Source organism: Hylobates moloch, unplaced genomic scaffold (genome assembly GCF_009828535.3).
Source record: "Hylobates moloch isolate HMO894 unplaced genomic scaffold, HMol_V3 SCAFFOLD_5, whole genome shotgun sequence".
NCBI lineage: Eukaryota > Metazoa > Chordata > Mammalia > Primates > Hylobatidae > Hylobates > Hylobates moloch.
In genome coordinates, this window is record NW_026652280.1 from 108,606,792 (window position 1) to 108,630,892 (window position 24,101).

Genomic DNA, 24,101 nt, shown 5'->3' on the forward strand with positions numbered 1-24,101 from the left:
TTTTATGTAGATTTGAAATCCTAGCATATATAAAGTTCCTTGGCCACCGCACAGCACGTGGTAGGTCCTCCCTGCTTGATGATGACTTCTTCAATAATATATAATTCTATCCAGCAACCTTTCTCTCTTCTACTCTTATCACTCTTAGTAGGATTCTTCCCATTGCCATACTATTCTTCCCGCCCCCCACCACACCCCCCAGAATCAGTCCGACTATGTTAATCTCCTGAAAGCAGAGCTCTAATTATGTTGTTCGCTTGCTGAGAATCCTGTGGGGGTTTCTCATAAAGTCCAGACTTTCCACAGAACGTTTAAAACTGCACAGTCCAGGCCAGCGCTGTGGCTCATACCTGTAATCCCAGTGCTTTGGGAGGCCAAGATGGGCGGATCACAAGGTCAGGAGATCAAAACCATCCTGGCTAACACGGTGAAACCCCATCTCTACTAAAAATACAAACAAATTAGCCGGGCGTGGTGGCGGGCTCCTGTAGTCCCAGCTACTTGGGAGGCTGAGGCAGGAGAATGGCGTGAAGCCGGGAGACGGAGCTTGCAGTGAGCCGACATCGCACCACTGCACTCCAGCCTGGGTAACAGAGACTCTGTCTCAAAAAAAAAAAAAAAAAAACTTTGCACAGTCCGGATCCAAAATACCTCTCTAGACCATTGCTATCTTACATATATCCTTTGCCCTAGAGTTCACAAAATTTCCAAGTTTCCTCAGAGCTACTCCCTTTTACTTCCTTATTAATGCCATTACCTCTTCTTGGAAAGGCCTTTCTTCCTATCCTTATCTGTCTGTATTCTATCATTCTTTAAAAACAAAACAGAAATATGTACAGCTTTTTACAATGTCAATTATACCACAATAAAGTGTTTTAAAACAAACAGCAACAAAAAAAAAACCCTCAGATATAGGTTCCAAAAACTTTGTTCTTAAGCTGGAAATGATTGCTTCCATTTTGAAATTTTATAGGACATTGTATCTCTCTTACAGAAAAAAAATACATCCTTTATATTCTGTCTCTGTGTTTAGACATTTGCTTTAAGATAAATGGAAGAGCATGCTCTTTTTCATTTAGACCTTTTGTGGATACCTCAGCAGAAAACAGTTTAGTATGCACCATACCACAGGTGCAGCATAGGCTGCTACTCAACAGGCGGACCTCACCAGGCAGTATGTTTCTAGAGGCCACCACCAGTCATGAAAGACAGGAAGATTTTCCTGTTGAGCCCTGGCTGTGATAACTATGTGTATGAGAAAATGAGTTATTATAATAAACATTTAATTCTTAAATCTTTGGCATAATAACTCCTGTTACAGAAGGAGCTCAATAAGTATTTAATGAGTGAATGAATTCAGTGAAAAAAAATCAATGAGACAACACATGAGACAGTGCATAGCATTGTCATCAAGTAGATTGTTGAACTTAAACCATACATTTTTGTGTGCATTTTTATTTATTTAATTACAAAAGATGTGTAATGTTTGTTGCAGTTAATAAGTTATCTTATTATTGCCCAAAGTATCCACATGTTTATAAATGATTGGAAGGTCATACCAATTTTATTTCAACAATTTTCTGAGAGGGTATGAATTTCAAACTTGTTGCTTAACCGACTTTTATTGTCACTCTGGCCCTAATTGTATTTTTCACAGGTACCACTAATTATACTAGGGTTTGCCACCTCTTTATATTATACTGAGGTTTGTTACATCTGTATATTGAAAAGTGTAGACATACTCAAGATTAAGATGAAAAGATTTTAGTTTGAGTATGGTTTTGCCTCAAAGGACTGTCTAGTTCAATAGATGTGCCATATTATCTGTACAACAACTGACGTGGTTTTTGCTTTTATAATCAAGAGTATGCTTTCTTCAACTTATAAAGGAAATAAAAAGCTCATTTATCGTATTGACATTGCCTTTTTTTTTTCTCATTTACCCACCTTAAGTCCCATTTAAGCAACCTGTCAAACCATGCCTAGCACTTTTGCTCTGTAGATCGTGGTATGCCCTGCATAGATGGAGAAAACAGCCCTAGGTCTCACTGCACCATTACACAATGTAGATAGGCCATTTGTAAGCTAATGCAACTTCATTTTTCTTTGCACCTTGATAAATGCAGAGAAATGTGATTGAAGCAGATTTTATATCTATATAACCAAGGTCGTGCAAATAATTTATATTTTATTCTTTTAAAGTGGCCAGTGATATTATAGTAGTTGGTCAGGAAAGCTTCATTGCAATGCTTGCTTACCAAATTGTCATTACATGTTTAATAAAACCTTAAATTGTGCTATATCATATCTGTTAGAGAGAATGGGATTTCTTTTCTTTTTTTCTTTTTTCTTTTTTTTGAGATAGAGTATTGCTCTGTTGCCCAGGCTGGAGTGCAGTGGTGCAGTCATAGCTCACTGCAGCCTTGATGTCCTGGACTCAAGTGATCCTCCTTGTGATACTCAGCTTCCTGTGTAGCTGGGGCTACAGGCACAGGCCACCACATTTGGCTAATTTTTTTGTTTTTTATTAAACGCAGGGTCTCCTGTGCTGTCCAGTCTGATCTCAAACTCCTGGGCTCAAATGGTTCTCCTGCCTCAGCCTCCCAAAGTGTTGAGATTACAGGTGTGAGCCACTGTGCCTGGCCAAGAGGACGGGTTTGATTGTGGCATCTTTCTGGTAAATCTATGTCTAACTGTATTCAGGCTGCTATAACAATATACCATAGACTGGGTATCATAAACAACAGACATTTATTTGTCACAGTTCTGGAGGCTGGGAAGTCCAAGATCAAGGTGCTGACACATTCCACGTCTGGTGAGGGCTTCCTTCCTGGTTCATTCTCTGAGATCTCTTTTATGAGGGCACTGATCACCTCCCAAAAGCCCCACCTCCTAATGCCATTACATTGGGAATTAGGTTCCAAAATATGAATTTTGGGAGGACACAAACATTCTCTTGCAGTCTGTGACTACAGTGGCCAGACATCTTGTAAAATCCAGAACCAGTTATACTTTATAACCATAAATCTTTAAAGTGTCTTTAAAATTTCAGTGTTTCGGCAGCCACATGACATCTCCTGCACCGTTTCTCACATTCTAAAATAGAACAAAACTTCTTTAGCAGACCACATTTCCTTAATTTTGATTGAGAATATATTAACATATCTGTGACTAAAATAGAGACACAGCTTGCCCTCTTGTCTTTCTTTTCCATCTAACTAGCAGGGTTTTTGGTCAGGCTTCCATGACACCTGTCTTTTTGAAAGTCAGATGCTTACCTTTAGACCAACCATGTGGATATAGGGTCAGCCAGTTTCCATTTTGACCACAAATTAGAAGGAATGGGGAACGAGACGGGTGGCTCTTCAAAAAGGAGTAACAAAGCCATGACCACTGATGGGATTACTGTCAGCTGAATACCATTTAAATTGCATTTTCTGCAGGGAGATCATTAAGAATAAAGCATGTACATTGCAGGGGGTGCTGGGGGTGGGTGGGAGTGGGTGGGTGGTGGGGAATGTTAAATCAAGCTTTTTTAAACTTCTCTCAGTTCAAACCCTGGGGAAAAGAACAGAGTTGAGGAATTAAAAAAGGGAGACAGAGATGGCAGAAAAATCATTAGAGTGTAGATCTAAGGATTCCGAGGGGGTAGAGAATGTCAGGAAGAAGAAATGAAGAGCAAGACAGTGACATGGTAAGATAAAGACTAAAAATTATCCATTGGATTTTAGCCTATAATCCCAGCACTTTGGGAGGCTGAGGTGGGCGGGTCACCTGAGGAGTTTGAGACAAGCCTGGCCAACATAGTGAAACACCATCTCTACTAAAAAATACAAAAATTACAGGCCAGTGGTTGTGGGGGCCTATAATCACAGCTTCTCGAGAAGCTGAGGTAGGAGAATAGCTTGAACCCAGGAGGTGGAGGTTGCAGTGAGCCAAGATCGCGCCACTGCACTCCAGCCTGGGCAACAGAGCAAGACTCCATCTCAAAAAAAAATTTTTTTTAATTAAAAAAAAAGAATTTACAGTTGGTATTATCATTAAAGACATTAGCAACAAAAGCTTTAGAAGAGTTATTAGTGCAGAAGTTTAGTTACAATGAGAGAAGAGATGAGAAAATGAGTTTTGCTCTTTTGACGATCCCGATTGAGAAGGGAGTGAGCATGTAAAGGGAGCTATAAAGAATGGCCTTACCAAGAATTTTCTTGAAGGTAAGGTCTTTTGGGATGAAAGAAACTTGAACATGACCATTAGAGCAAGTAAAGATAGAGAGATTGACAATACAGGAAAGAGATGGAAAGATGGGAAAAAATGTAGTCCAGAGCAAATGACTGAACACTAGGAGAGTGGGATAAAGGTAGAGGTAGGTGTGGGTCTAGGTAAGTTTGCTGAGAATGGCGTGAGAAATCGAGGAGCTCCAAACCCTGTTGAGCATCATTCTCTCAGATGGCTTTAGTCCTGAGGAGATGGTATAGGTTAGTGGGTTTGTATATGGGTTCTGCAATCAGTCTCCTTGCATTCAAACCAAAGTTCTTCCACTCAATAAATGGGTATCATTGAGCAAGTTACTGAGCCTCTCTGTACCTCATTTTCATTTATAACCTCGATAAGAACATCGAGATAAAAGCTTGAGCTAGACTGCCAGGATTTGGAGCTAGTAAGCTCTACCGCTTACTGGCAGTGTGACCTTGTGCAGTCACTTGATTTTTCTGTGCCTTAATTTTTTTTCATAGAGACAGTAATAGTATCTACCTCAGTTTTTGGCTCTCTGAGCAGCACCATGGCGGTTGGCAAGAACAAGCGCCTATGAAAGGCAGCAAAAAGGGAGCCAAGAAGAACGTGGTCAATCCATTTTCTAAGAAGGATTGGTATGATGTGAAAGCACTTGCTATGTTCAATATAAGAAATATTGGAAAGATGCTAGTCACCAGGACCCAAGGAATCAAAATTGCATCTGATGGCTTTTAGGGTGGTGTGCTTGAAGTGAGTCTTACTGATTTGCAGAATGATGAAGTTGCATTTAGAAAATTCAAGCTGATTACTGAAGATGTTTAGGGCAAAAACTGCCTGACTTCCATGGCATGGATCTTACCCATGACAAAATGTGTTCCATGGTCAAAAAATGGCAGACAATGATTGAAGCTCATGTTGATGTCAAGACTACTGATAGTTACTTGCTTCATCTGTTCTGTGTTGGTTTTACTAAAAAATGCAACAATCCTACGTAAGACCTCTTATGCTCAGCACCAACAGGTCCTCCGAATCCGGAAGAAGATGATGGAAATCATGACCTGAGAGGTACAGACAAATGACTTGAAAGAAGTGGTCAATAAATTGATTCCAGACAATATTGGAAAAGGCATAGAAAAGGCTTGCCAATCTATTTATCCTCTCTGTGATGTCTTCGTTAGAAAAGTAAAAATGCTGAAGAAGCCCAAGTTTGAATTGGGAAAACTTATGGAGCTTCATGGTGAAGGTAGTAGTTTTGGAAAAGCCACTGGGGACAAGACAGGTGCTAAAGTTGAACGAACTGATGGATATGAACCACCAGTCCAAGAATCTGTTTGAAGTTCAGACTTTTAATAGTGGCAAATAAAAAGTCCTATTTATTAAAAAAATAGTATCTACCTCAGAGTGTTACCATGACTGTGAGAATTCAATCAGTTAATATTTGTAACTATGTAGAACAGTGCTAGGCACACTGCAGATATTATGTAAGTTTTTAAAAAGGGTTTTATAAGCAGGGTTGAGAGCCTAATTGAAATTAGAAATTGCAAATTAGATTTGGAACAAAATTCTGCATTATTTTGACATTTTTTTTTTTTTTTTTTCAAAACTGCTCATCTAGTAAGGGGTATAAGTGAAGAATGAGTTCTTTAGCCTTGATCCAGGATTGGAGTTTTTGTCTTGGCTATTGGGACACTATGGCAAGGGGAGTTGAGGTTGCTCAGGAGAACATAATCCAGGTGATGACCGTGGGGCCAGGCTGGGTAGGGAAGAAGAGAAGACAGGTAGGGAGTGCTGTATCAGCAAAAAATGGAAAAATCAGAGGCTATAATTTCTAAATAAGCTTGAAGATATGGTGAGAATTAAAGGATGAAAGAGTTAAAAGGTAGAAGGTTGTAGAATGAGTAGAATATTGACATTTATGATTTCAAAAATGGAGAAATTCTGTGTGATGGCAAGGCCCAGGTATAACATGGGAATAAATGATTGAGATTGAGGAGATCCAACAAATGTATTGAATGCCAGTGTATTGGATGGGTAGTCTACCTGATTTGAACTCTCTTGGAGAACAGAATTTGCCGCAGAGAGACAGCCAGCTTCCTAATCCTTTAATCAGTTTAGAAGAGTATAAGAGGTGGAAAGATAATAACAGAGACCTGAATAAGTGTAAATATCTACTCTTCTCTCATTTACGTAGTCATGTAAAACTTTTTGGACCCATTGTCTCCTGAATGATTCAATACTGTAAAGTACTCACAACTTTATTACTCTTATGAATTCTGGTCCTCATCTCTAATTCATGAGAGTAATAAAGTTGTAAGTATTTTATAGTATTGATTCATTCAACAAATATTTATTGAGTACTTATTATGTGGTAGGTATTGGAGATAGACCAGTGAAAAACAGAAATCTTAAATTCCAGTAGGAGAGACAGGCAACAAGTAATTAAGATATATATTATGTTAGATAATAGTGATATGGAGAATAAAACGAAACAAAGCAGGAATCAGGAGGTGGGGACTGCCAAAGGGTATCACAGTTGTAAATTAGGTGGTCAGCAGAGGCCTCCAAGAAGGTGACTTTTAATGGAAGACCTGAAGGTGGTGAGAACATGTACAAAGTAGACATCTGAGGGAAGAGGATGCCAGGAAGAGGACAGAAGAATGGAAAAGCCATGAGGTGGGGGCTAAACTGTCATGTTTGAAGACCAGCATAGAGGCCAGTATGGCTGCAGGAAAGTGAGCATTTTCTGTAACAAATACTATATAGCACTTACTGTGTGTTGGATACTTTTCTAAATACTTCACAAGCATTAACTCATTTAATTCTTGTTACAGCCCTATAAGACAGTACAGATGAGAATCTGTAAAACAGATGTAAGTAACTTGTCACACAAGCAACAGAATGCACACAGCTAACAAGGGTGAAGAGCCAGGGCCTTAACCTTGGGGTGGTTTGCATTATGCTGTTTATTATAGTAATAGTATATAAAGTCAGATGGCTAACAGGAGGGTGGATGTGGGGAGGTCAGTTGTATAGAACCTTAAAATAAATTGTAAAGACTTTGGCTTTTTCTGGGATTAAACTGAGAAGTCATGGGAAGGTTTTGTGTGGGAGAATAGCCTGATCTGATGTAAGTTTTAAAGTCTCACTCTGGTTATCATGTTAAAAACAGAATATAGAGGAACAAGAGTAGAAGCAAGGAGACCAAGTAAGAGGCTACAGGATTCAAGCAAGAGATAATGGTGGCTTGGACTATAGTGAGTGGTGAAGATGGTTCCATGAGGCATGATCAGGTTCTGGATATTTATTTTATTTTTATATTTTATTTCATGTCATTTCTTTTCATTTCATTCCATTTTTTGAGACAGAGCCTCACTCTGTCACCCAGGCTGGAGTACAGTGGTGCTATCTCAGCTCACTGCAACCTCCACTTCCTGGGTTCAAGCGATTCTCCTGCCTCAGCATTCCAAGTAGCTGGGACTGCAGGCACGCACCATACCTGGCTAATTTTTGTATTTTTAGTAGAGACAGCATTTCACTATGTTGGTCAGGCCGCTCTCGAAATCCTGAGCTCAAGTGATCTGCCCACCTTGGCCTCGCAAAGTGTTGGGATTACAGGCATGAGCCACCACACCCCGCCATGGATATTTATTTTAAAGGTAGAGCAAATAAGATTTTCTGACTAATTAGATGGAGGATGAAAGAAACAAAAGAGTCAATGATGATTCCCAAGTTTCTGGCCAGAGCAACTGGAAGAATGAATTTGCAATTTACTGAGATAGAAAATAATGCAACAGTAACACGATTTTGGGAGGGAAGATCAGGGGTTATCAGGAGTTAAGTTTTAGGCAAATTGAGTTTAGATGCTTTGTGAACATATAAGTGGAAATGTCAAGTAGGCAGTTAGATATGTGAGACCAAAGCTCAGCAGAGAGGTATAGATGGAGATGTACATTTGAGAGTCCTCTATATAGACTGTGCTGAAAGCCTTGAGATAGGGTGTGATTATCTGTGCAGTAGGTTTAGAAAGAGAAGAGAGGAGGGGAGGGGAAGGAGGGGAGGGGAGGATGGGAGGGGAAGGGTGGTTGAAGTACTAAGCCTGTGAACATTCCAACATTAAGAGGTTGGGATGATGAGAACCAGACAAGATAGTATTATCCAGATAGGTATAAGATGAGTAGGAAGTGCTAACATGCTGGAAGCCAAGTTAGGAAAATGTTTTATAGACTAACATTAACGTGTGTGTGTGTGTGTTTGCATGCACACAAGTGCATACTCTTGCACACAGTCAAAAACACCCTCCCCCTCCCCCCCCACACATATCTTATATGTACATGGAATGATGATGAGTATCAACTACTTTTCTTCACTGATTAACATAGTCTCTACTTGCAGGCAGATTTAATTGGGAAGCCAAATTATTAAGTAAGATAGCTTGATGGGTATGGAATCAGAGCAAAGGGAGTTCATTGAAGCACCTCATTGGCTAGGGTAATCAAGCTATCATTACCCAAAGATCCATCTCCAGTATGGGACACACCTGTTCCTTGGGCAACATATTGCCAGCCTGTGCCATAGTGCCAACTGACTTGGGCAGTTCTTTAAAACACAAGGCCAAAGTTTTCCCAGTAGGGCTTCTTTTTTAAAGCTTCCACCCCTCAAGGGGACATATTCTTTCTTTAGATATGTTAATGTGCCTAACTTTGTTTCTATAAGTGTATTAAGTCTTGTCCTCAGAGCTCTTAACACTTTTTGACGGGGAAGGGTGTGGTCACTATTTCCTTTGATTAAAATGTGGATCTTCTATCTTGAAAAATGTGTATATGCATTCTCAAAACTGTATACAGTTTCACAAGTTCATAAACCCAAGTTAAGAACTCCTACATTTTTTTCCTATCCTCAGAGAGCTGATTTTTTCTTCTCAATTTCTCTTACTTTTCTTTTTTTCTCCCTCACCCCCCTCGCACCCATTTCCCCAAGTCCGCAGAGTCCATTCTATCATTCTTATGCCATTGTGTCTTTGTTGCTTGTCTCCCACTTGTGAGAACATAGTATGTTTGATTTTCCCATTCATGAGTTACTTCACTTAGAATAGTGGTCTCCAACTTCATCTAGGTTGCTGTGAATGCCATTATTTATTTCCTTTTTATGGCTGAGTAGTATTCCATGGTATATATTGCCATACTTTCTTTACCCACTTGGTTTATGGGCATTTAGGCTGGTTCCATATTTTTGCAATTGTGAATTGTGCTGCTATAAACATGTGTGTCTACATGTCTTTTTCATATAATAACTTATTTTCCTCTGGGCAGATACCCAGTAGTGGGATTGCCAGATCGAATGGTAGTTCTACTTTTAATTCTTTAAGGAATCTTCATAGTGTTTTACATAGTGGTTGTACTAGTTTACATTCCCACCAGCAGTGTAAAACTGTTCCTTCTCACCACATCCATGCCAACATCTATTACTTTTTGATTTTTAAATTATGGCCATTCTTGCAGGAGTAAGGTAGTATCACATTGTGGTTTTGATTTGCATTTTGCTGATAATTAGTAATATTGAGCATTTTTCCATGTGCTTGTTGGCCGTTTATGTATCTTCTTTTGAGAATTGTCTATTCATGTCCTTCGCCCACTTTTTTTTTTTTTTTTTTTTTGAGATGGAGTCTCGCTCTGTCGCCCAGGCTGGAGTGCAGTGGCGCAATCTCGGCTCACTGCAAGCTCCGCCTCCCGGGTTCACGCCATTCTCCTGCCTCAGCCTCTCCGAGTAGCTGGGACTACAGGCGCCTGCCACCACGCCCAGCTAATATTTTGTATTTTTAGTAGAGATGGGGTTTCACCGTGGTCTCGATCTCCTGACCTCGTGATCCGCCCGCCTCGGCCTCCCAAAGTGCTGGGATTACAAGCGTGAGCCACCGTGCCCGGCCATCCTTAGCCCACTTTTTGATGGGATTGATTGCTTTTTTCTTGCTGATTTGTTTGAGTTCTTTGTAGATTCTGGATATTAGTCCTTTGTCTGGTATATAGATTCTGAAGATTTTCTTCCATACTGTGAGTTGTCTGTTTACTCTGCTGATTATTGCTTTTCCTGTGCAGGCACTTTTTAGTTTAATTAAGTCCCATCTATTTATCTTGGTTTTCATTGCATTTGCTTTTGGGCACTTGCTCATGAATTCTTTGCCTAGGCCAATATCTAGGAGAATTTTTCTGATGTTATCTCCTAGCATTTTTAGGTTTCAGGTCTCAGATTTAAGTCTTTGATCAATCTTGAGTTGATTTTTGTATAAGGTGAGAGATGAGGATCTAGTCTCATTATTCTACATGTGGCTTGCCAATTATCCCAGCACCATTTGTTGAATAGGGTGTCCTTTCCTCACTTTATGGTTTTGTTTGCTTTCTCAAAGATCAGTTGGCTGTAAGTATTTAGCTTTATTTCTGGGTTCTCTATTCCTTTCCATTGTACTACATGCCTGTTTTTATACTAGTACCATGCTGTTTTGGTAACTATAACCTTGTAGTATAGTTTGAAGTTGGGTAATGTGATGCCTCCAGATTTGTTCTTTTTGCCTAGTCTTGCTTTGGCTATGTGGGCTCTTTTTTTTTTGTTACATATGAATTTTAGGATTGTTTTTTCTAGTTCTGTGTAGAGTGTTGGTGGTATTTTGATGGGAATTGCATTGAATTTATAGATTACTTTTGGCAGTATGGTCATTTTTACAATATTGATTCTACCCATTCATGAACATGGGATGTGTTTCCATTTGTTTGTGTCACCTATGATTTCCTTCAGCAGTATTTCAATGTTTTCCTTGTAGAGATCTTTCACCTCTTTGGTTAGGTATATTCCTAAGCATTTTATTTTATTTTATTGCAGCTGTTGTAAAAGGGGTTGAGTTCTTGATTTGATTCTCAGCTTGACTGCTATTGGTGTATAGCAGTGCTACTGATTTATGTACATTGATTTTGTATCTGAAACTTTACTGAATTCATTTATTAAATCTAGGGACTTTTTGGATGAGTCTTTGGGTTTTCTTGGTATGTGATCATTTCATTGCCAAAGAGCAACAGTTTGACTTCCTCTTTACCAATTTGGATGCCCTTTATTTCTTTCTCTTGTCTGATTGCTCTGGCCAAGGCTTCCAGTACTATGTTGAATAGAATTGGTGAAAGTGGGTATCCTTGTCTTATTCCAGTTCTCAGAGGAAATGCTTTCAACCTTTCCTCATTCAGTATAATGTTGCCTGTGGGTTTGTCATAGATGGCTTTTATTACTGTAAGATATATCTCTTCTATGCCAATTTTCCTAAGGGTTTTAATCATAAAGGAATGTTAGATTTTGTCAAATGCTTTTTCTGCATCTGTTGATGATCATATGATTTTTGTTTTCATTTCTGTTTATGTGGTATATCATTACATTTATTTACTTGTGTGTGTTAAACCAACCCTGCATCCCTGGTATGAAACCCACTTGATCATGGTCGATTATCTTTTTGATATTGTGTTGAATTCAGTTAGCTATAGAAGATTTTTGCATCTATGTTCATCAGGGATATTGGTCTATAGTTTTCTTTTTTTGTTATGTCCTTTCCTGGTTTTGGTATTAGGGTAATGATGGCTTCATAGAATGATTTAGGGAGGATTCCATCTTTATCTTTTGCAGTAGTTTCAGTAGGATTGGTACTAATTCTTCTTTGAATGTCTGATAGAATTCGGCTGTGAATCCATCTGGTCCTCCACCTTTTTTTAATTGGCAATTTTTTTTTATTACTGTTTCAATCTCATTACTTGTTTTTTTTTTTAAGAGTTTTTGTTTCTTCCTGGTTTAATCTAGGAGGTTTATATATTTCCACGAATTTATCCATCTCCTCTAGGTTTTCTAGTTTATGCACATAAAGGTGTTCATAGTAGTCTTGAATTGTCTTTTGTACTTCTGTGGTGTCAGTTGTAATATATTCCATTTCATTTCTAATTGAGTTTATTTGGATCTTCTCTCTTCTTGGTTAATCTCACTAATGGTGTGTCGATTTTGTTTATCTTTTCAAAGAACCAGCTTTTTGTTTCATTTATTGTTTGTATTTTTGTTTGTTTCAATTTCATTTAGTTCTGCTCTGATCTTTGTTATTTTTCTTCTGCTGGGTTTGGGTTTGGTTTGTTCCTGTTTCTCTAGTTCCTTGAAATGTGACCTTAGATTGTCTATTTGTGTTCTTTCAGACTTTTTGATGTAGGTATTTATTTCTGTGAACTTTCCTCTTAGCACAGCTTTTGCTATATTCCAGAGGTTTTGATTGGTTGTGTCACTATTATCATTCAGTTCAAATAATTTTTTAATTACCATCTTGATTTCACTGTTGACCCAAGGATCTTTCAGTAACATATTATTTGATTCGCATGTATTTGTATAGTTTTGAGGGTTCCTTTTGGAGTTAATTTCCGGTATTATTCCACTGTGGTCTGAGAGAGTACTTGATATAATTTCAATTCTATTAAATTTATTGAGATGTGTTTTGTGGTCTATCATATGGTCTATCTTGGAGGATGTTCCATGTGCTGATGAAAAATAACGTATATTCTGCAGTTGTTGGGTAGAATGTTCTATAAATATCTGTTAAGTCAGTTTGTTTTAAAGTATAGTTAAGTCCATTTTTTCATTGTTGACTTTCTGTCTTGATGACTTGTCTAGTGCTGTCAGTGGAGTATTGAAGTTCCCCACTATTATTGTGTCTATCTCATTTCTTAGGTGTAGTAATAATTGTTTTATAAATTTGGGAGCTCCAGTGTTAGGTGCATATATATTTAGGATTGTGATATTTTCCTGTTGGACTAATCCTTTTATTATATAATGTCTCTGTTTGTCTTTTTTAAGTGTTGTTACTTTAAGGTCTGTTTTGTCTGATATAATAGCTACCCCTGCTCACTTTTGGTGTCCATTTGCATGGAATATCTTTTTTCCACTCCTTTACTTTAAGTTTATGTGAGTCTTTACGTGTTAGGTGAGTCTCTTGAAGACACTAGATACTTGGTTGGTGAATTCTTATCCATCCTCCCATTCTGTATCTTTTAAGTGGAGCATTTAGGCCATTTACATTCAACATTAGTATTGAGATGTGAGGTACTGTTTTATTCATCATGCTAGTTGTTGCCTGAATACCTTGGGTTCTTAAAAATTGTGTTACTTTTTTATAGGTCATGTGATGTTTATGCTTTAAGAAGGTTCTATTTTGGTGTATTTTGAGGTTTTGTTTCAAGATTTACGACTCTTTTTAGCAGTTCTTGTAGTGCTGGCTTGGTAGTGGTGAATTCTTTCAGCAGTTATTTGTCTGAAAACGGCTTTATCTCTCCTTCATTTCTGAAACTTAGTTTTGCTGGATATAAAATTCTTGGCTGATAATTATTTTGTTTAAGGAGGCTAAAAATAGGACCCCAGTCCCTTCTGGCTTGCAGGGTTTCTACTGAGAAATCTGCTGTTAATCTGATAGGTTTTCCTTTATAAGTTACCTGATGCTTTTGCTTCACAGCTCTTAAGATGTTTTCCTTTGTCTTGACTTTAGATAAACTGATGACTATGTGCCTAGGTGATTATGTTTTTGTGATGAATTTCCCAGATGTTCTTTGAGTTTCTTAAATATGGATATCTATATCTCTAGCAAGACCAGGGAAGTTTTACTCGATTATTCCCTCAAATAAGTTTGCATAACTTTTAGATTGCTCTTCTTCCTCAAGAACACCAGTTACTCTTAGATTTGGTCATTTAACATAATCCCACATTTCTTAGAGGCTTTGTTCATTTTTAAAATTCTTTTTTCTTTGTCTTTGTTGGATTGGGTTAACTCAAAAGCTTTGTCTTTGAGCTCTGAAGTTTTTTCTTCTGCTTGTTCAGTTCTATTATTAATACTTTTCAGTGTGTTTTGCATTTCTCTAAATGTGTCTTTTATTTCCAGAAGTTGTGATAGTCTTTTCTTTACCATATCTATTTATCTGGGAATTTTTTCATCCATATCCTGTATTTTTTAAAATTTATTTAAATTGATTTTCACCTTTTTCTGGTGCCTCTTTGCTTAGCTTAATAATCAACCTTCTGAATTATTTTTCTGGCAATTCAGAGATTTCTACTTGGTTTAGAGCCATTGCTGAAGAGCTAGTGTGATCTTTTATGGGTGTTATAGAACCTTGTTTTGTCACATTACTAGAATTACTTTTCTGGTTCCTTCTCATTTGGGTAGACTGTTTCAGTGGAAAGATATGGAACTCAAGGGCTGCTGTTCTGGTTCTTTGGTCCCACAGGGTGATCCATTGATGTGATGCTCTCCCCATTTCTCTAGGGATAGAGCTTCCTGAGAGCCAGACTGCAGTTATTGTTATTGCTTTTCTGGGTCTGGCCACCCAGTGGGGCTACCAGGATCCAGGCTAGTGCTGTAGAGTACTGTGATGTGACCCATCTTCAGTTCTCCCAGCTGTGGATACCAGCACCTGCTCTGGTAGAGGTGGCAGGGGAGTGAAGTGGACTCTGTGGAAGTCCTCGGTTGTAGTTTCGTTTAGTGCACCAGTTTTCTTGAATACTGGTTATGCTCACAGTGAAGTTGTCATGTGAACAGACTCAGGACCTCTGGTTAGCCAGGGTGTTGCACATGGTGGAATTAGCTGTTGTTTTCTCTTTCTTTGGAGCAGGGTTCTGCTATTAGTTGAGTTGGTTGGCCTCCAGCCAGAGGTGGCACAGAGTGCCAGCTGCAATAGTGGAAGGGGGATATAATCTTGCCCTACATTGGCCAGGATGAGTACTCAGGTTTCTCAGGTGATGGGCAGGGCCATGGAACTCCCAAGAGATTATGTCTTTTGTCTGTGGCTACCAGGACCAGTAGAGACAAACCATCGGGTGGGTGCAGGGTTAGGCAAGTCTGAGCTCAGACTCTCCTTGGGTGGGGCTTGCTGCAGCAACTATGGGGGATGGAGGGGTGGTTCTCAGGCCCATCGAGTTATGTTCCCAGGGAGATTATGGCTGCCTCTTCTGTATCATACAGGTCACCAGGGAAGTGAGGGAAAGCTGGCAGTGACATGCCTCACTCCACTCCCATGCAGCCAGCAAGGCCATTCTCACCTTCACCAGGCCTCCCTAACTGCACTGAGTTTTTATCCAGGCAGCAGGAGAGCAGAGCTGAGATCTTGCCTTAGCCTAAAAGCCTCCCAGCTGAGAAAAAGCAAGCAGGGCTCTCAGTCCTTACCTCCCTGCCTGCCTGAACCTTTGGCTGTGACTTCTGTGTTTGTATCTGCACTTCCTGTTCACTCCTCTCTACTCCCCTGCCCTGGATTCTACTCAGGGAAGTTCGTGCTCTGTTGAAATTATTACAGAGTTCAGCTAGGAGCTTCCCTTACCCTGTGGCCTCTCCCCAGTTCCACTGGCTACGTTTCCTTCTCCAAGGACCTCTGTGAGATAAGGCCAGGAGTGGCTTCCCTGGGGCTTGAGCTGAGGACTGGGAATGCCTACAGGGCTCTTTCTGCTACTTGTACTTTTATATTTCACTTGGCTCCCTAAATCCATTTCAGCTCTGAGTATGGTTAAATCCTCCTGTGATCTGGATTTTTAGGTTCCCCAGTGAGGACGTGTGTTCAGAGGCTTTTTCCCCCTTTCACACTTTGGGAACTCACAGTTTTTTGGCTGTCTTGTGGCATTTGCAGCAGGAAGCCACTTCTTTCAAAGGGTCTGTGAATTTTTTCGGCTTTCCTGGTATATTCCTGTGATGATTCTTGGAGCCAAAGTTCACAATGTGAGTCTCCAGACACTGTTCTGTTCTTTCCAAGTGGGAGCTGCACATTAGTCCTGTCTCTTACCTGCCATTCTTTTTTTCTCCCTAACAGCTCCTACTTTAAGTTGACCTATCTTTGTTTTATGGAAGAACCCAGAAGGTAAACATATTTATTTCTTTCAAATGCTGAGCCCTCCTCCTCATTGTTGCCTCCTCCACTTACTAACTATACTTACTCCACTTACTAACTACAAAGCTGGTCTTATGCTGTGTACCATAGGACTTTTATGTGAATAATTAGGTATTTCTGATATGATAGAAAGTCAAATCTTCAATAAGTAAAGTCTGGGAGAGTGAGGCAGACTTTGTATCATATTCCTTACTATACAAATGTACTTAGAGTGAAGGTCTAGTGTATGCTTACACAACAGCACAAACGCGTAATGCTTATGCTAGTCAATTTTGAAATCAGCCTTTAGTGAGGGTGTGAGAGTCTTTCTATAAGACAATGCTGCCTAAACATTTGGGAACACACACACACACACACACACACACACACACACACACTTGGTTAATGTTTTGAAGGAAATAGTGGAAGAGTAAAAATATTTGCCTGAAGGGAGAGAAAAAATCTTTCCAGAATATTAAGAGTAACACCCATCTGAACTTCACAGAAAGTGTCATGGGTGTCAGTGATTAGAACTCATCAGATATTTGGCTGTCCTTTTCAACCAGAAGATCGATTTGAACCAGATTACCACATTCATGGTTTAGTTTTGAAGAGAGAAAGAGAGAGAAAACTAATTATTTGTCTCTTTGTTCAAAGGACTTTTTGTATTGTATATCCCTGAAAGGCTCGTAGGGGAGCCAGCCTTCACATCCATTAAGGTTAGCCCTGAAACCGTTGAATTTGATCTCTTCCATTTGCCATCTGGATACAGTAGAGAAAAAGCTATGCTGTATTGGGTTGCTGGACACTATCCAGAAAATAACATGTCAGGGCATCAAAGGCTTGAGGCACTTGGTCCAGTCTGTCTAATGATCACAGGCAAGGTCTGCTCTCCAGTTTTATAATATGTTTTATTTTTTCAGTGACAATATATATCCCAGTAAAATAGATCACAAGGGTTACTGCCAACCTGTCAAAGCTAGGATACTTCCATCATAGACATCAAAAAAAGACCATATTTTAATTGGGCAAAACTCGACTGCCACAACTGAGGAAGCTCCATCTCCCTTTATCCTAGTCTATCCCCTTTCTTGTAGACAGCACTTACTGCAAGAAGGATTCTAATTCATAGATTGTTTCATCCCATCCCCAAGTCCCAAATTTAAAATCTCATTAATATTGACATTATTTAAAATTGTATTAATTATCCTGTTTGTAAGTGGGCCTAGTATCTGGCTAGTTAATGACCATACTGGCAGCTTTCCAGAAATCTGACAACCACATCTCATTATTCACACCAACTGGAGCCAATTGAAGCTGATTTTTTTTTTTATTCTGTTATTTTAAAATGTGGATGGGAAGCAACAGCAGTGGCATGTCTTCTAGTCTCCTCTGAGATTGGGGAGGAGGCTTGCATAATAGGACTTATAATATCAGGGAGCATATGGCTGCATTTTAAGGTAGCTGGAAGCCATCTACACTGTGATAAAACAGGCCTTGGTTTAGTTCTTTGCAGGATGTACTTAGGAATTCATTTATAGCTTCTGCAGTAGGTAAAATTGTAGGGAATTGCCGTTTTGTCTCTTACACAGGGATGGGATGGCAAGAAGAGTTGCCAAATCCTAACCATGAAAATTACTTTTCTTGTGGACAGTAATGGTCCTCAACTATACTCTGATTACTAGGACAACTCTCAAATCTCCTAACCTGAACCAGGAAGCTGAAGAAGCCTTGCTAAGTTGTGGCTGGGTTACTAAAAGGGGTGTTGTGTACCTTGTTCAGGTTATCTGGAAGGTCCAAAGTTATTATATTCTGCTCCAAACTGATACTGTCGGTACTCCTATCTTCTCATCATTTAGGGACTTTACTCCAGAACTTTCTTGTTATTGTTTTCTTCTTTTAGATCCTGGTATTGAAAACAAAGTCTCCTCCAAACTATAAATCAAGCAAAGCAGTGTTAATTCTTAGCAATATTATCCCTGCTAAGCATTGTACACATACTCATAGCTTCCATTTGGGCACTTTCAGACTAGTCTGCCCCTTCCTATAGGTTGGTGACTTGTTTTTCCTTTAGTGTTTACCTGCTCTCAGATCCCCTCTCTGGTTTAAAAATAAAAGAGGAAAGGCTGTGATAATCAAGTCATTACTAGAGCTGGACTTCCTGGCCCCACTGTCTCCTACCTGAGTTACTTAAACCCTTCTGTGCGTTAGTCACCTTATCTGTAAAATACGAATAATAATAGTGCCTATGTTAGAGGTTTGTTTTGATAGCTAAGTAAGGTATATAAAGAAAAGAGCATAGTGTAGGAGAGTGCTCAGTACTGCGTATATTTACTACTGTTGTTTCTTATTAGATATAATTTAGAATAGACAGGTTTACTTATTTTTAACCTCAAGCAAGTATTTAGCATCTTAAGCCTTTTATTAATTATTGTAAATGAAAAGAGCTTGAGGTCTGCTGAAAGAATTACAGAGATTAGCAAGCAGGAGAGTTGAAGCAAGAGAGATCCTTAAAATTTTATTATTGTCTTATTATAGTTGAAGAAATACCAGAAGCATAGGGTGTTGGAAAGAGCCAAGAGGCTCAATCCCCTATGAGAAGGTAAACTCCAAAAGTGCAGGGATTTGATCTTTTTGTTCAGTTTTGTCTTACCAGTATCTAAAACAGTGCCTGGCCTCATGATGGTGACCTCCTTATCTTCAGTCATCTCCTTGATCTCAGCTTAATCCCTCACAAACTCCATGATTTTTTTTAAAGGACATTTATCTTTTACTTTTTAACCTTAAAAAAAAATTTACTGCCAATATCTGTCTAGACCCCTTCCTAGTCTTAAGGAGTCACCTTTCTGAGTGAGCTTTGGGGTGACACAAACCCTTTCTGCTACTAAGGAAGCCAAATTGAGGGATATCCTTCCTTTCTTTACCCCCAGGTAAAATGAGTAAGGAAAGGCACATGACCTGGGCTCAGGCAATAGGTCTCACCTGCTTGGGCATATGACTCTTACAGGGGGCAACTAAGAGAAGAAGGGGTGGAGGATGAGATTCATGGTTGTGGTCTAGGCCCTAGCAGTATACAGTGGCAGTGGCAGCATCCTGACTGCGTTGTTTCTGCTACTCAGCCTTTTCTGCTTTAGGTAGGCAAACTCAATTTGTTGCATACAGTAAGAAATTTTGAATGGCTTCAAATACAGATCTTGTCATCACTAACAGTAGAGTAACTTCACAAATATCACCTTTTAGCATTCTAATCTCTAAACCCTACCTACTGACTGTGGACTCACTTAGTCAACTATGTTTCAACCTCATCATGTCACTTATCTATTGACCTTACTTCTTTCTCATGATGTGTCACCCTACTCCTTATGGTCAGTCATGGTAGTCACTGCCTTGCAAATACTCTCAATCCCTTTGCAGTCTCTTCCTCTGTTGTGTGCACTCAGCAAACCCCCACTTACTCTTCACTTTCTTCACACTTATGCTCAAGCAGCCAAACAAGACTGCAGAAGAATATTACATATTACAGTTAGCTAACTTTAAATTCCAGAACAAAAACTGGAAATGGGCATTTACTGTTGCCTGGTAACTGTTTTTCTAGTAAATTGGCTTGCCCCACTCTCTGAAACTCTGTGTTATTTCTACTTCTGAAACTCTCCTTACTTCCCAGACAGATAATGTTCTCACTTCATACTTCATTAAGAAAATAGAATGAGACATGAGCACCATATTTTTGTGTTAGCAGTACGCCTGTGTTCTCTGTTGTTGCAAGACACAATGGAAGAGATGTTCCTGCTCTTAACATTGATTGCTCAGTCCTTCTGTGTTCTGCATTTACTCTCTGCTGACTTTGATGATTCAACACCTGTTTTTATATTCTCTCTCTTCTGCATCGTAAATGTCTCCCTCTGTGCTGGGTAATTTCCATCACCATAAAAACTTCTCTGATATTTCCCAATTAAAAAACAATTTCTTGGCTCTACATCTTTCTTTACTGTTGCCATACTTCTCTGCCACCTTTCATGGTAAACTTTTCTAATAAAGTTGTCAGAGTTGGGTACGTAAGGAATTTAGACATCGCCACTTCATCCTAACAATAATTAAAAAGCTGAACAGGCCGGACGTGGTTGCTCACACCTGTAATTGCAGCACTTTGGGAAGCTGAGGCAGCCAGATCACCTGAGGTCAGGAGTTTGAGACCAGCCTGACCAACATGGTGAAACCCCGCCTCTACTAAAAATACAAAATTAGCCGAGCGTGGTGGCGCATGCTTGTTATCCCAGCTTCTCAGGAGGCTGAGGTAGGAGAATTGCTTGAACCCGGAAGGTGGAGGTTGCAGTGAGCCAAGATCGCACCACTGCACTCCAGCCTGGGCAACAAGATCAAAACTCCATCTCAAAGAAAAAAAAAAATCTGAACAAACTCAAAAACCAAACCTTCTTAGATCTGTCAAAGAAATGAGGTCACAGGGAAGACTTTTGCCCCCAAAAATTGGAGATACAGATATTTGGATACAGAGAACCACAATGTACTGGTATAAAAACCCATGAGCAGAAACCTCCTTAGGAACCAGTGACCGAGCAGGGATATCCAAGCTGTAATTGATGAACTCCTGGAGGCTCAGCATGGAGAACTCTTGACAGTTGAAAATTTGAGGGGGACTCAGTCATGTGGGGAAGCCTACATTTTTGTGAATTTTCCTTCCAGAAGTTTTACCAGGTTCTCACAACAAATATTAGAGAAAAATCCTGTAGTGCTTCCAGCAGGGAGAAGGGGAAAGGAGCCATTTTGAAATATGCCAGAGCACTCTTTTTAACAAGGCCTCAGGGGAAACTATTTTACCAGAGACTAATCTACTGAAATTTTGTCATAGTTGAACCTACCTGGAAGAAGGCAGATTCCCAACTTCAGCCTCCTCTAGCCATCCTGTCTCACCTAAGAGGGGGAGAGAGATGAAAAAATAAGCTGAAAAGCACTTGTGAATTTCACAGTTCAGGATCACAGGTTCACCAAATCACTGAGACCTAATCATAAGACTATAGAATACTTCATTGCCCCCTACAACTTGCCACTACACTATTAAAAGCCTGTTTACTGAAGTTCCTTTTACCTAGTAGATTATGTCCACCTTTGAACAAAAAGTTACAAGATATACTAACCAGTAAAAAACACAATTTGAAGAGACTAAACAAGCCTCAGAACTAGAGTCAGATATGTCAGGAATATGAGAATTATTAGACCAGGAATTTTTTTTGACTATGATTAATATGTTAAGGGCTTTAATGGAAAAAGTAGACAACATGAAAGAGCAGATAGGTAATTTAAGCAGAGAGATGGGAATTCTAAGAAAGAAGTTTTAAAATGCTAGAGATCAAAAACATTGTATTAGAAGTGAAGAATGCCTTTGATAGGTTCATTAGTAGGGTGGACATAGTCGTTGAAAGGACCTCTGAGCTTGAGACAACAGAAACTTCCAAAACTGAAAAGCAATGACAAAAATAAAAGATAAACAAGAAAAGAATATCCAAGAACTATGGGACAACTATAAAAGTTATAAATACATGTAATGAAAATACTTGATGGAGAAGAAAAAGAGACAGGAACAGAATCAGTATTTGAACAAAAATGACTGAAAATTTTCTCCACATTAATGTTAGACAGCAAACACAGATCCAGGAAACTCAGAGACCACCAAGCAAGATAAGTGCAAAAGCAAATAAATAAAACCCCCAAAACTATACCTAGGCATATCATATTCAAAACTCAGAAAATCAAATATTAAAAAATAAAGTCCTGAAAGAAGCCAGAGGGAATAAACACCTATAGAGGAACAAAGATAAGAATTACAATTGACTTCTCTTCAGAATCCATGCAAGCAAAAAGAGAGTGGAGTGAAATATTTAGTGTTAAGAGGAAAAAAAATCAATCTGGAATTCTGTTCCCTGTGAAATTATTATTTAAAAGTGAAGAAGAAATAAATACTTTCTTAGACAAACAAAGATTGAGAGAATTTGTTACAGGACACTTGCCTTGCAAGAAATGTTAAAAGAAGTTCTTCAGAGAAAAGGAAATTGATATAGGTCAGAAATTTGGAGCTACATAAAGAAAGGAAATGCATCAGAGAAAGAATAAGTGAAAGTAAAATGGAAACTTTAATCTTTCTTATTCCCAATTTAGCTAATAGATAACAATTTGTTCAAAATAATAATAGCAACAATGTATTTGATTACATATGCATATATATATGCTTATTTATGCTTATATATAAGGGAAATGAATGACACCAATGATACAAGGATGGGAAGAAGGAATTAGGCATATTTTGTTATTACTAGGTATTTGTACCCCCTGTGAAGCAGTAGGTGTTATTTCAAAGTCACTGAGATTAGTTGTAAATGTATAGTGCAAAGTCTAGGGCAATCATGTAGAAAAGTATAAAAAGTGCAATAGATATGCTAAAAAAGGAAAGAAAATGGAATCATATAAAATGCCCAATTAAAAACTACAGAAAAGTGTGGAAGACAAAAATAAGAACAAAAAAAAAGACCAAAAAAAAGGCAGAAAAGTGTGGAAGACACAAATAAGAACAAAAGGCCACAAGTAGAAAACAGTAGCAAATATGGTAGATATTAATCCACCTATGTCAATAATCATTTTAAATGTCACTGGTTTAAATATACCAATTAAAAGACAGAGATTGTTGAAGTGGATCAAAAAAACCAACAAGAATCAACTTATGTTGTCTACAAGAACCCCACTTTAAATATAAAGACACATACGGATTTAAAGTAAAGAGATGGAGATATACCATGATAAAACTAAATAAAAGAAACTAGCTAAAAGGGGATCAACTGTATTAATTTCAGACAGGACCGACTGAATGTCAAGGAAAGTTATCAAGGATAAAGAGAAACATTATATAATGATAAAGAGGTCAATTCTCTAAAAAGACATGATAATCTTTAATGTGTATGTGCCTAACAACAAAGTGTAAAAATACACGAGGCAAAAACTGATAGAACTCCAAAGAGAAATAGATGAATGCACTCTTATAGTTGGAGAAATGGACAGATCTAGCAGGCAGAAAATTAGTAAGGCCATAGAACTCAACACTCCCTAAATCAACTGAAGAGAACTGACATCTATAGATGATTTGTATCTAACAATAGTAGATTGCACATCTTCTTAAGCTTACATGGAATATTCACCAAGATAGACCACATTCTGAACCATAAAACAGACCTTAACAAGTTTCAGAGAATAGAAATCCTACAATGTCTGATCTTAGACCATATGGAATTAAACTAGTAGTCAGTAACAGAAAGATAGCTGGAAAATCCTCAAATACTTGATGATTAAACAACAAACTTATAATAGCACGGTGCTCAAATATAAAATCTCAAGAGAAATTCTAAAATATTTTGAATTCCATGAAATTGAAGGTACAACTTATTGAAATTTGTGGGATGCAGTGAAAGCAGTGCTTAGAGGGAAAATTATAGCATTAAATGAATATATTTGAAAAGAAAAAGATCTAAAATCAGTTATCAGAACTTTCACCTTAGGTAGTAAACTAGCAAAATAAAAGCACATTAAGTTGAAAATAAGCAAGTGAAAATAAATAATAAATTGGAGCATAAATCAATGAAATTAAAAATGGGAAATCAATAGGGAAAACCTACAAAACCGCAAACTAGTTCTTTGAACAAAGTTCAGTAAAATCAATAACATGCCTCCCAAAAAAATAGTAATAAAATCACTACCCCTTAGCCAGGCTAAGAAATAAAGAGAGATGACACAAATTACTTATATCATAAATGAAAGAGAGAATATTACTATGGATCCCACAGACATTAAAAGGATAATAAAGGGATGTTATGAACAACCCTGTGCCCACAAATTTAATAACCTAAATAAAATGGGCCAATTCCTTGAAAAGCACAATTTGCTAAAACTCACAGAAGAAGAAAT

The 24,101-nt window shown here is 38.5% G+C and overlaps 1 protein-coding gene and 1 pseudogene across 2 annotated transcripts in view; both read left to right on the forward strand.

Annotated features, from left to right (window-relative positions):
• The window catches only part of WARS2 (tryptophanyl tRNA synthetase 2, mitochondrial), a 117,951-nt gene that overhangs the window by 9,148 nt on the left and 84,702 nt on the right, over positions 1-24,101 (forward strand). The window lies entirely within an intron of this gene.
• Positions 4,781-5,568, forward strand: LOC116469537 (small ribosomal subunit protein eS1-like; annotated as a pseudogene).